The following is a 10,095-nucleotide window of genomic DNA, read 5'->3' as shown; positions in this document are numbered from 1 at the left end:
AGGCAGATAGATAGATAGGTTGATCAATAGATAGATAGATAGATAGATAGATAGATAGATAGATAGATAGATAGATAGATAGATAGGAATGAGTTGAATTAAGATCATTCTGTGGCTGGGTACTTCCAAATGTTACATAAAGATTATTTTTTCCTAATAGTAAGTGATCCCAAGATGGCATTCTTGTAGAAAGGAAGGCTGTTTGTGCTCTTAGTGACTGATAGTATTTATAACTGCTGTTTCTAACTTGGGGCTATATGTAAAAGCCATTTAGTACAGAGAATTTTCTTAGGAAGATAAATAGAATAAAACGTACAACTCTGAATACTAAAACAGTGCAACTCAGTCAGTACAATGGATATAAAATGCTTACAAAATTGGTGCTGTGAGAACACTACCCTTAAAAAGCTTCTATTTATACTTTACCTTTTAGAGTAGTTTCAATCTAGGATATAATAAAATATATGGAACCTCCTGCTATAGCATATTTGAAAATATCTGTGATGTCTATTCCTTTAGTTGAATATTTGTTAGTATTTTTATAATTACAATTATTTTAGCAGAAAATATTAATATCTATATGATAGCTATTCCATCAGTACAAAATTCATTTAGCCTATTTATGAAAAGTCTCTGATTGTGTATTGTAATAGATTTACAGAAATATTTAAAATTCAGAAATTTTATAGTCTAGTTAAAGCATTTGGATGGTTTTCAGGATAGCCTTACCGGGTAAGTTCAGCTTTATCATGGGCTTTCATCATTACTCAATGGATAACATTTCTAGAGAATATCATGCTCTAGAACTTTGAGACTAAATTGTCTCTCAAAAGTGGTCTCTTAAATTTATGACAACCTAAATAAAAGCCTAATGTACCTTTGTCATGGTTCCTGACCCCCCAACCTTAATTTCTTAAAACTTAATGAAATTTCTGCTTTGGCCCATGAAGCATTAACTGCCATAGAAATTGAACTCCTACTGCAAACTAGAAAGGCAGAGAAAATATTTTAAACAACACTTTTTCAGACATTGTACAATAGGCTCCATAAGGACTGTGATCTCTGAGGAAAGAAAAAACAGTGAGGGTAAGTCCCTAATGGCTCTAGTGCCCTGGCTAGAAGTAGGTTCCAAGACATAGTGGAGGGAGGAAGAACTTAAAGGGAAGTCTCAAAGTCTTGCTGAGTCATGGAGTCAGAGATTATTCAGTCTAGTTTGAGTAGAAGGAAGCAGTAAAGAGAATTTTACAGATCTGTAGAGGTAGCCTTCACATTTCTGGCTAAGCATGCACTTGAACATCCATGGTGGGAACCTCCACAGGGCTGGGAAAAGAATCATCAAAAATCAGCAGAACAAACAATCACTGAAGCTCACACATGGCTTACAGATACTATGTATTCATCAGCCAGGAAGAAGAGATACCTTAATACGTGGGACATCAGGTACAATACTCAGAAAAATATTTTTGTTTACTGGGAGAATTTATATGGAACTGCTATTAGGCTTTAAGTGTGACAAAATTAATCAGTGAATTCATCTGCAATCTGTACAAGGGATTTTTTTTTTTTTTAGGGAAAGTTTTTGTTGTTTATTATAATTTCAATTACCTTAACAGATACAGTGTTACTCAGGGAATATATTTATTCAGGAGAGAGCTTTGATGACTTTTATTTTTTAAGGAATGTATTCATTTCACCTGAGTTTAATTTATGGGGACTAATTTGTTCATAATACTCCCTTTTATTCACTTAATATCAGTATATTCTGTAGTAATGTTGCCTCTGTCATTTCTGATTTTGGTAAGTTGTGTTTTATCACTTTGTTTTTTATTTTTTATTTATTTTTTTATCTTTTTGCTGATCAGTCTTGCTAGAGTTTTGTGAATTTCAACTGATCTCAAGAAGTCAGCTTTTGATTTCACTAATTTTCTGTTTATTGGTTTTCTCTTGATAGATATCTAGTTTGTTCTGGATTTTTCTTAAACACTCAATAAGAAAAGTTTTGCTTTTGTATCTTTAAGATTTTAGATTATGTATTAATTTCCTATTTAGGCTGTAACAGATTATCACAATTTTAGCAGTTTATAAAAAAAAACAGTAATTTATTCTCTTAAAGTTCTGGAGCCCACTAGCTTGAGCAAAGTTTTATGGGGCTGAAATTAGGATACCAGCAGAACTTTGGCAGGGAACTGCATTGTTTGCTTATTTCAGATTGTGGAAGTCCCCACACTCCTTAACTCATGGCTGCATCACTCTGTCTCTACCTCCATAATCACATCTCCTTCTCCACTTCTTTGGCCAAATCTCCTTCTGCCTACATGTTAAATTCTGAGTAAATTTAGGACCCATCCAGATATTCCATGGTAATCTCTCATCTGAAGATACTTTAATTTAATTGTATTTGCAAATTCCCTTTTACTAAATAAATTAATATTCACAATTTCCAGGGATTAGGCTGTGGATATCTCAGGAGGACACTTTTCAGCATACCATCCGTCACTATAGCAGTAGTGTCAATTGCAAGCAGTGAAGTTAGTAAGTCAAATACTGGCAAATTGTCCTCCAAAAAGTTGCAACCACTTATTATATCACAAGAATATATGGGTTCCTTTTTCCCTGCACTCTCATAAATAGAATTTAATTTCAAACATTTGAATCTTTGCTCACCACAGAAGTGAATAATTTCATTGTATTCTTATAAAATGTAAACTTTGTTCATTAGTAGATTAAATATATACTTTGGTCTTCTGGTTTAAGAGTCATGCTTAAAAAAGTACATTTTACATTCTAAGCAACAAAATATTCTGTACATTTTCTTCCATTATTTTTAGAAACTCAATCTGTAATCTATTTGCAGTTTATATATATTGATATAATTTTGTGTGTCTTAACTTCACCAAAATTTTGACTTCATGACTTTAAAACATCTTTATGATTTTTAATTGTATTATTTATTTTGCTATTAGGCTTGGTTTCTTAGTACCTATTAATATTCTAATTTTGTTTTTATTTTGAATAAATTTATTTGAAGTGTTCTATGCCCACCTTTTTGCTTTCGGACTTATTGCGTTACTTTCATTTATACATTTCTATTATGTAACTTGAAGCTAGATTGTTGCTGTTTCATTTATTTATGAGTGATATTGTTTGTCTCTTGTCCCTATCCCAATCTCCTATTGAATTATGATCTCCAGTGTTTGAGGAAAAGCCTGGTGGGAGGTGACTGGATCATGGAGGCAGATTTCCCCCTGTTTCTGTTTTTTTTTTTTTCTTGTGATAGTGAGTTCTCATCAGATCCATGAGATCTGGTTGTTTAAAAGTATACAACACCTCCCCTTCACTCTCTCTCTCTCCTGCTGCCATAGGAAAATGTAATTGCCTTTCCTTTGCCCTTCTACAATGATTGTAAGTTTCTTGAGGCCTACCCAGTCATGCCTCCTGTACAGCTTGTGGAACTATGAGTCATTTAAACCAATTTTTAAAATAAATGACCCAATCTCAGGTAGCTATCTATAGTAGGGTGAGAATGGACGAATACAGAAACTTAATACCAGGGAAGTGGGACATTGTTATAAAGATGACTGAAAATGTGGAAGTGACTTTGGAACCAGGTAACAGGCAGAGGTTGGAACAGTTTGGAAGGCTCAGAAGAAGACAGGAAGATGAGGTAAAGTTTGGAACTTCTTAGATACTTGTTGAATGGTTTTGACCAAAATGCTGGTAGTGATATGGACAGTGAAGTCCAGGTTGAGGTGGTCTCAGAGGGAGGCGAGGAACTTACTGGGAACTGGAGTAAAGGTCACTCTTGCTATGCTGTGTCAAAGAGAGTGGTGGCATTTTGCCCCTGATCTAGAGATCTGTTGAATTTTGAACTTGAAAGGGATGATTTAGGGTATCTAGCAGAAGACATTTATAAGGAGCAAAGCATTCAAGAGGTGGCCTGGCTGCTTCTAAAACCCTATGCTCATTTGCATAAACAAAGAAATGACCTGAAACTAGAACTTACATATAAAAGGGAAGCAGAGCACAGGAAAAATGCCTCCAAGGCATTTCAGAGACCTTTGCAGCCATCCCTCCTATCACAGGCCAGGAGGCCTAGGAGGGAATAATAGTTTCATGGGCCAGGCCCAGGGCCTTGTTGCTTTGTGCAGCCTCAGGACATGGGGCCCTGCGTCCCAGCCACTCCAGACTTAGCTGTGGCTAAAAGGCACCAAGGTATAGCTCAGACCATTGCTTCAGAGGGTGCAAGCCCCAAGCCTTGATGGCTTCTATGTGGTGTTGGGCCTGTGGGTATGCAGATGGCAGGAGTTGAAGTTTGGAAGTCTCTACCTAGATTTCAGAGTATGTTTAGTAATGCCTGAATGTCAAGTCAGAAGTCTTCCGGAGAGACAGAGCCCACATGGAGAACCTCTACTAGGGCAGTGAGGAGGAAAAATGTGGGTTTGGAGCCCCCACACAGACTCTTTACTGGGACACTGACTAGTGCAGCTGTGGGGAGAGGGCCACCGGCCATTGTACTTCAGGCCCCAGAATGGTAGATCCACTGACAGCTTTCACCGTGCACCTGGAAAAGCTACAGACACTCAATGCCAGCTCATGAAAGCAGCTGCAAGGCTGGTGCCCTGTAGACCCAGGGGGTGGAGCTGCCCAAGGCCTTGGGAGCCCACCTTTTGCATCAGCATGCCCTGGATGTAAAACATGGAGTCGAGGGAAATTATTTTGGAGTTGTAAGACTTAATGGCTGCCCCGCTGGGTTTTGCAATTGCATGGGGCCTGTAGCCCCTTTGTTTTGGCCAATATCTTCCATTTGGAATGGGAGCATTTACCCAATGCCTGTATTCCCATCGTATCTTGAAAGTAATTAACTTGTTTTTGGTTTTACAGGTTCATAGGTGTAAGGAACTTGCCTTGTCTCAGATGAGACTTTGGACTTGGACTTTGAGTTAATGCTGGAATAAGTTAAGAGTTTGGGGGACTGTTGGGAAGGTATGATTGTGTTTTGAAATGTGAGAAGGACATGAGATTTGGGAGAGGCTGAGGGCAGAATGATATGGTTTGACTGCCTGTCCTCATCCAAATCTCATGTTGGATTATGATCTTCAGTGTTGGAGGAGTGGCGTGGTGGGAGGTCACTGGATCATGGGAGTGGATATTCCCCTTGCTGTTCTTGTGATAGTGAGAGAGTTCTCATGAGATCTAGTTGTTTAAAAGTGTATAGCACTTCGGCCTTCTCTCTCTCTCCTGCCACCACGTGAACATGTGCTTCCTTCCCCTTCACCCATCTGTCATGACTGTAAGTTTCCTAAGGCTTCCCCAGCCATGCCTCCTGTACACCTGTGGAACTGTGAATCAATTAAACTCTTTTCATTGAAAATTACCCAGTCTCAGGTAGTTGTTCTGTGAGAATGGACTAATACAGTGAGTTTTTCAAATACATCTTTGACTTGATTCTGTCATCTTATGCTTTTCTTTCATTAGCATGCTTTTTAAAATATTTTTTCTTTTTCTTCTGTCACATTAAAGCATATAATTTATTTTTATTTCTTCTGGCAGTTACGTTTATTACATTAAATGACATATTTAACATTTTTAAAATAATTATTAGTGTCAGAACAGAAGGAGTATCCTATTGGTTTCCTGAGGATGAAACATGAAAAATACTAATGATCTTTGAGGTCCCCCTCAACATTTATCTTGCTGTGGTCATCTGACAACCACTTCACTGATTTTCTCAGTTTATTATATCTATTCTGTTATATGTATAATTATACATAGTTGCATTATAATTATAGTATTGTTTAGATTACTGTCAGAATGCAGTTCCATCAAACCTTCATTTCTCTAGTAAATAATGGGGCTTACATGGATTATCTCTACTTCTCTGTCTATGCCTTTTCCTTGGGTTCAACTGCAGGTCCCTTTTCCTCCTCAACCTGGTTGCTTCCTTTCCATCTGTAGATTATCACTTAAATTTTTAGAATTTAACGTCTTCACATCTTTCTCTACATTACTTTTCAATTATACTCTATTTATGGAAATGTAACTACCTATGTTGATTTTATTATTATGTTACTTGTAGAGGAAATTCTAGCATTATTAATTTTAATAAAATATCAAATCCTATATAATAAATGTCTTTTTCATATTTATGTATCAGTTCTTTGAGAATTTTTGTGACAAACATTAATAAGAAAGCCATGTTACATATGCTTCCCTTTCTAAATTCCATTGTTCATTTAGAGTTTAAAGGCTGTTCCTTGAAATTCAAACAACAGGAAAATAAAAATTCAACCTAAAAGACATTTTTATCACATATTAACCAATATACTAAATGTATAAGAAAACTGCATATGCAAAATCTATTTTACTTGTGTTAGATGCTTTTGTAGGGGGGCCAGAGATCCCCTTCAAACCCCCTTAAGCTTTTATGTGTACTCTTCGTCTAGATCAAGAAATCAAATTGACACCAGGCAGATTAACAAGAAAAAAGCGTGCAAATTTTTATTAATTTTGCACATACACAGGAATCTTCAAAAGAGAATGAAGTCCAAAGAAGTAGCCAAAGCAAGATGCTATTTTATTTTTTAGGCAAAGAACAATAAATTTGAGAAAAAATTGGAGGACAAAGGAAATCTATCTAGAGATAGCAAATTTCGAGGGGAATCACTAAGAGATATAGTGGGTGGGGGAGGTGTAAAACCAGTGGAAGACAAGGTTTACTTCAGTAAGTATGTTTATTCAGGTCCATGGCAGTCTTCAATTTCAAGTCTCTGGTGAAAAGGGCTGTTTTCTCACCCTGGTATAGGAAGGGTGTCTCTGCCAGAGGAATCTTTTCTTTTTTTTTTTTTTTTTTTTTTTGAGATGGAGTCTTGCTCTGTTGCCCAAGATGGAGTGCAGTGGCATGATCTTGGCTCACTACAACCTCCACCTCCAAGGTTCAAGCCATCCTCTTGTCTCAGCCTCCTGAGTGGCTGGGATAATAGGTGCCTGCCACCATGCCCGGCTAATTTTTGAATTTTAGTAGATATGGGGTTTCACTATGTTGGCCAGGCTGGTCTCGAACTCCTGACCTCAGGTGATCTGCCCACCTCAGCTTCCCAAAGTGCTGGGATTACAGGCATGAGCCACCACTCCTGACCCCAGAAGAATCTTTACAGCTTGCTGCATGTAGGAAGAGACAGGTCAGCTAGCCATTTCTGAAATTACAACTTCTCCAATATTTTCAACTTGAGATAATCAATACACCAATTCAACATATTTGGGGATGGCACATCCTTCATTCATTCGGAACTTAACATTCATATCTTAGATAGGTATTTGAATAAATGCGAAGGCCTTAAAAAGTAACTAGGCAGATTGATATCAATTATTTCATTAATTGAGTCTTTGCATAGTAGAGAAATACAGAAAGTTATTTCCTTTCTGCCTATTTTCTGCATTATTTAAAAATTTTAAAGTATGTGTAACATGTAATGCTGGATCTTTTCAAGAAGTTTATAAATTTGAATAACAGTCATCCCTCGGTATATCCCCTGGACAAATGCCAAAATCTGCTGGATGCTCAAGTTCCTTACATAACATGGTGTAGTACAATTTTGATTTGCAGTTGGTTGAATCTGCAGATGTAGAATTCATAGGTATGGAGGGGTGACTATATTTTTCTCTCTTTTTCCCTACCTCTCTCTTTCTCTTTTTTCTCCTTCTTTGCCTTTATGTTCCTCTTGTCATTCTTTTTGACAATACTCCCATTTCATTTGACGTTCTTATAGTCCTAAATATCTAGACCAGTTTATGCTGCATTAAAACTGTAGATGAGCCAAACTAGGACAATAATATAATAGTGGCTGTAAGCAATAAAAATATGCATTCCATTAGAAAATATGCATATGTTTTTTTCTCAGGTGGGATATACATATCTCCTACTGTAGTAACTTCTTTGTCCACACAGTTAATTACCTGCTAGATTATTAGAATAAGAATTTGTTCTCATCCAAAACATTGCTGTATTCACCAACAGCTGCATTGTAGAAATATATGTTGGAACTGGTTCTAGTTAGGGCAATGTCAGAGTTTCAAAGAAATTCATAAATAAGCAACTAGAGAGGGAAGTGATTCTTAAATGCTTGGTCTGAAAAATGATGATTTTTCTCAGCTTGAACCCTTATGAAACCATCTCCCCCATCAATACCAGAGAATGACTTCCCTTCGTCTCAGTTGTTTTCCTTTACCAAATTGATTAACTGAGGAATAGAATGATGTCTCACAGTTTGATTCCTACTTTCTTAAATTTTAGAAGAAAGTAATCAGAAATTTTCAGTTCTGTTAAATTGTGGTATGATGTGAGTGTATGCGTGAGTATGCATGCTTGTGTGTTCTATTCAGACAGAAATAAAGAAAAAGAGTAAAACAAACAATGATGGAAAAACTATTCAAATTTAAGTCCCTAGAGTATTACAGGCATCAAAGTTTTGGCTGTTGTATTTTGAGAAATTAAATTAGGCTCTCAATAACATATAATCAAGTTTTCATTTTTTTGTTCCTTTGAATATTATCCAATGTTTCTTACTTTCTGTTTTGCCAGGTTGGGGTTTATAGGCTAGATACTTGCCATTCAGTAGATATGTATTTCTTTCTCTCTTTAATTTTGATATATGGATAGTAGATAGGTATAAATTAGCTATAGATAGATATAGACATGTATATTTTCCTTATCATATGGTTATATACATACAGATGCATACATATCCCTTTTATATTTCACAGAAAAAACAACATAGACAAGGATGTAAATGATTTTGATTCTTCGTTCCACAGAGATTTTAATTAAGAATTACCTTCATTTTTAGAGACAACCTTAGGCTTAATGATTACTTATTTTTATTCCATCCAAATAGAGAATGTCACAGATATTGTGTCATTGGAAATGGGGTTGAGATAAAGTGGAGTTTTGGGCAAGTAGAGTAGGGAAGGAAGAGCTTGAGGAGGGAGACACTATGGCATATATTAATATATATTAAGTAGTTACCGTGGGTCAAGCACTGTATAGTTTACCATTAAAATTATTTTTCAGAATGCTGATTGGCTTCAAGCATTTTATGTCTTCCCTCACTGACGCAGTATCATAAACCTTGATAATTATGCCATGATTATCACAATATTTGAATTGTCTTAAACCAATAGCATGGAAAACTGAGACTCAATCTGTAATAAACAGAAGTATGTGTTTGGTAGCCCCCAGAGATCCCTATCTCCTGATATTTACACTAATGTTGTGTCTCCTCCCCCAATGTACCAGTGACAAATGTTGGTCAGAGTAACTATAGAATATCTCAAAACTGATGCCAAGTCCTGAGATTGTGGTATAAAAGGCAAAGATGACCTCCTTTTTGGTGTCTCTCTTTCTTTCTCTCTAGAAATATTAATACTCTCTCCGGGTGCAACTGGCTGCCATGTTATAAGCAGCCCTTTGGAGAAACCTACCTTCTGAGAAAATATGCCTTCCTTCCAGTTACGTGTGCCAGCTTGAAAGCCCATCTCCAGCTGCGCTCAAGCTGTCAGTTGATTGCAGTCTTAGCTGAAAGCTTTATTAAAGCTCACGAGAGACCAGAATTACCCAGCAAGGACACATATCAATTCCTGGTCCTCAGAAACTGTACGAACAATGTAGCAGGTAGAATAGTGGCCTCCAAAAGATACATTCCTAGAACTGATTAATATGACATTATTTGGAAAAAGTATCTTTTGCATATGTAATTGAGTTAATAGTTTTGAGATGAGATTACCATAAATTAGGGTGGGCCTTAAATCCCATAAGTCCTTATAAGATGAGAGAGGAAAGAAGAAAAAAGACAAGTTAGAAAAAGGCAATGTGAAAATGGAGGCAGAGATTAAAGTGATGAGGCTATAAGTAAAGGAATGTCAAGTATTGCCAGAGACATCAGAAGCTAGGAGTGAGGCATGGAATTGATTATCTATCAGAATTTACAAAAGAAATCAACCCTGCTCACAACTTGATTTTAGACTACTAGCCACTGGGACTGTGAGGGATTAAATCACTATTGTCATAATCCACTTAGTTTGTGGTAATTTGTTATGGCA

This window comes from Mandrillus leucophaeus, unplaced genomic scaffold (genome assembly GCF_000951045.1).
Source record: "Mandrillus leucophaeus isolate KB7577 unplaced genomic scaffold, Mleu.le_1.0 Scaffold47, whole genome shotgun sequence".
Lineage (NCBI taxonomy): Eukaryota > Metazoa > Chordata > Mammalia > Primates > Cercopithecidae > Mandrillus > Mandrillus leucophaeus.
Note: the sequence above shows the minus strand (reverse complement) of the source record.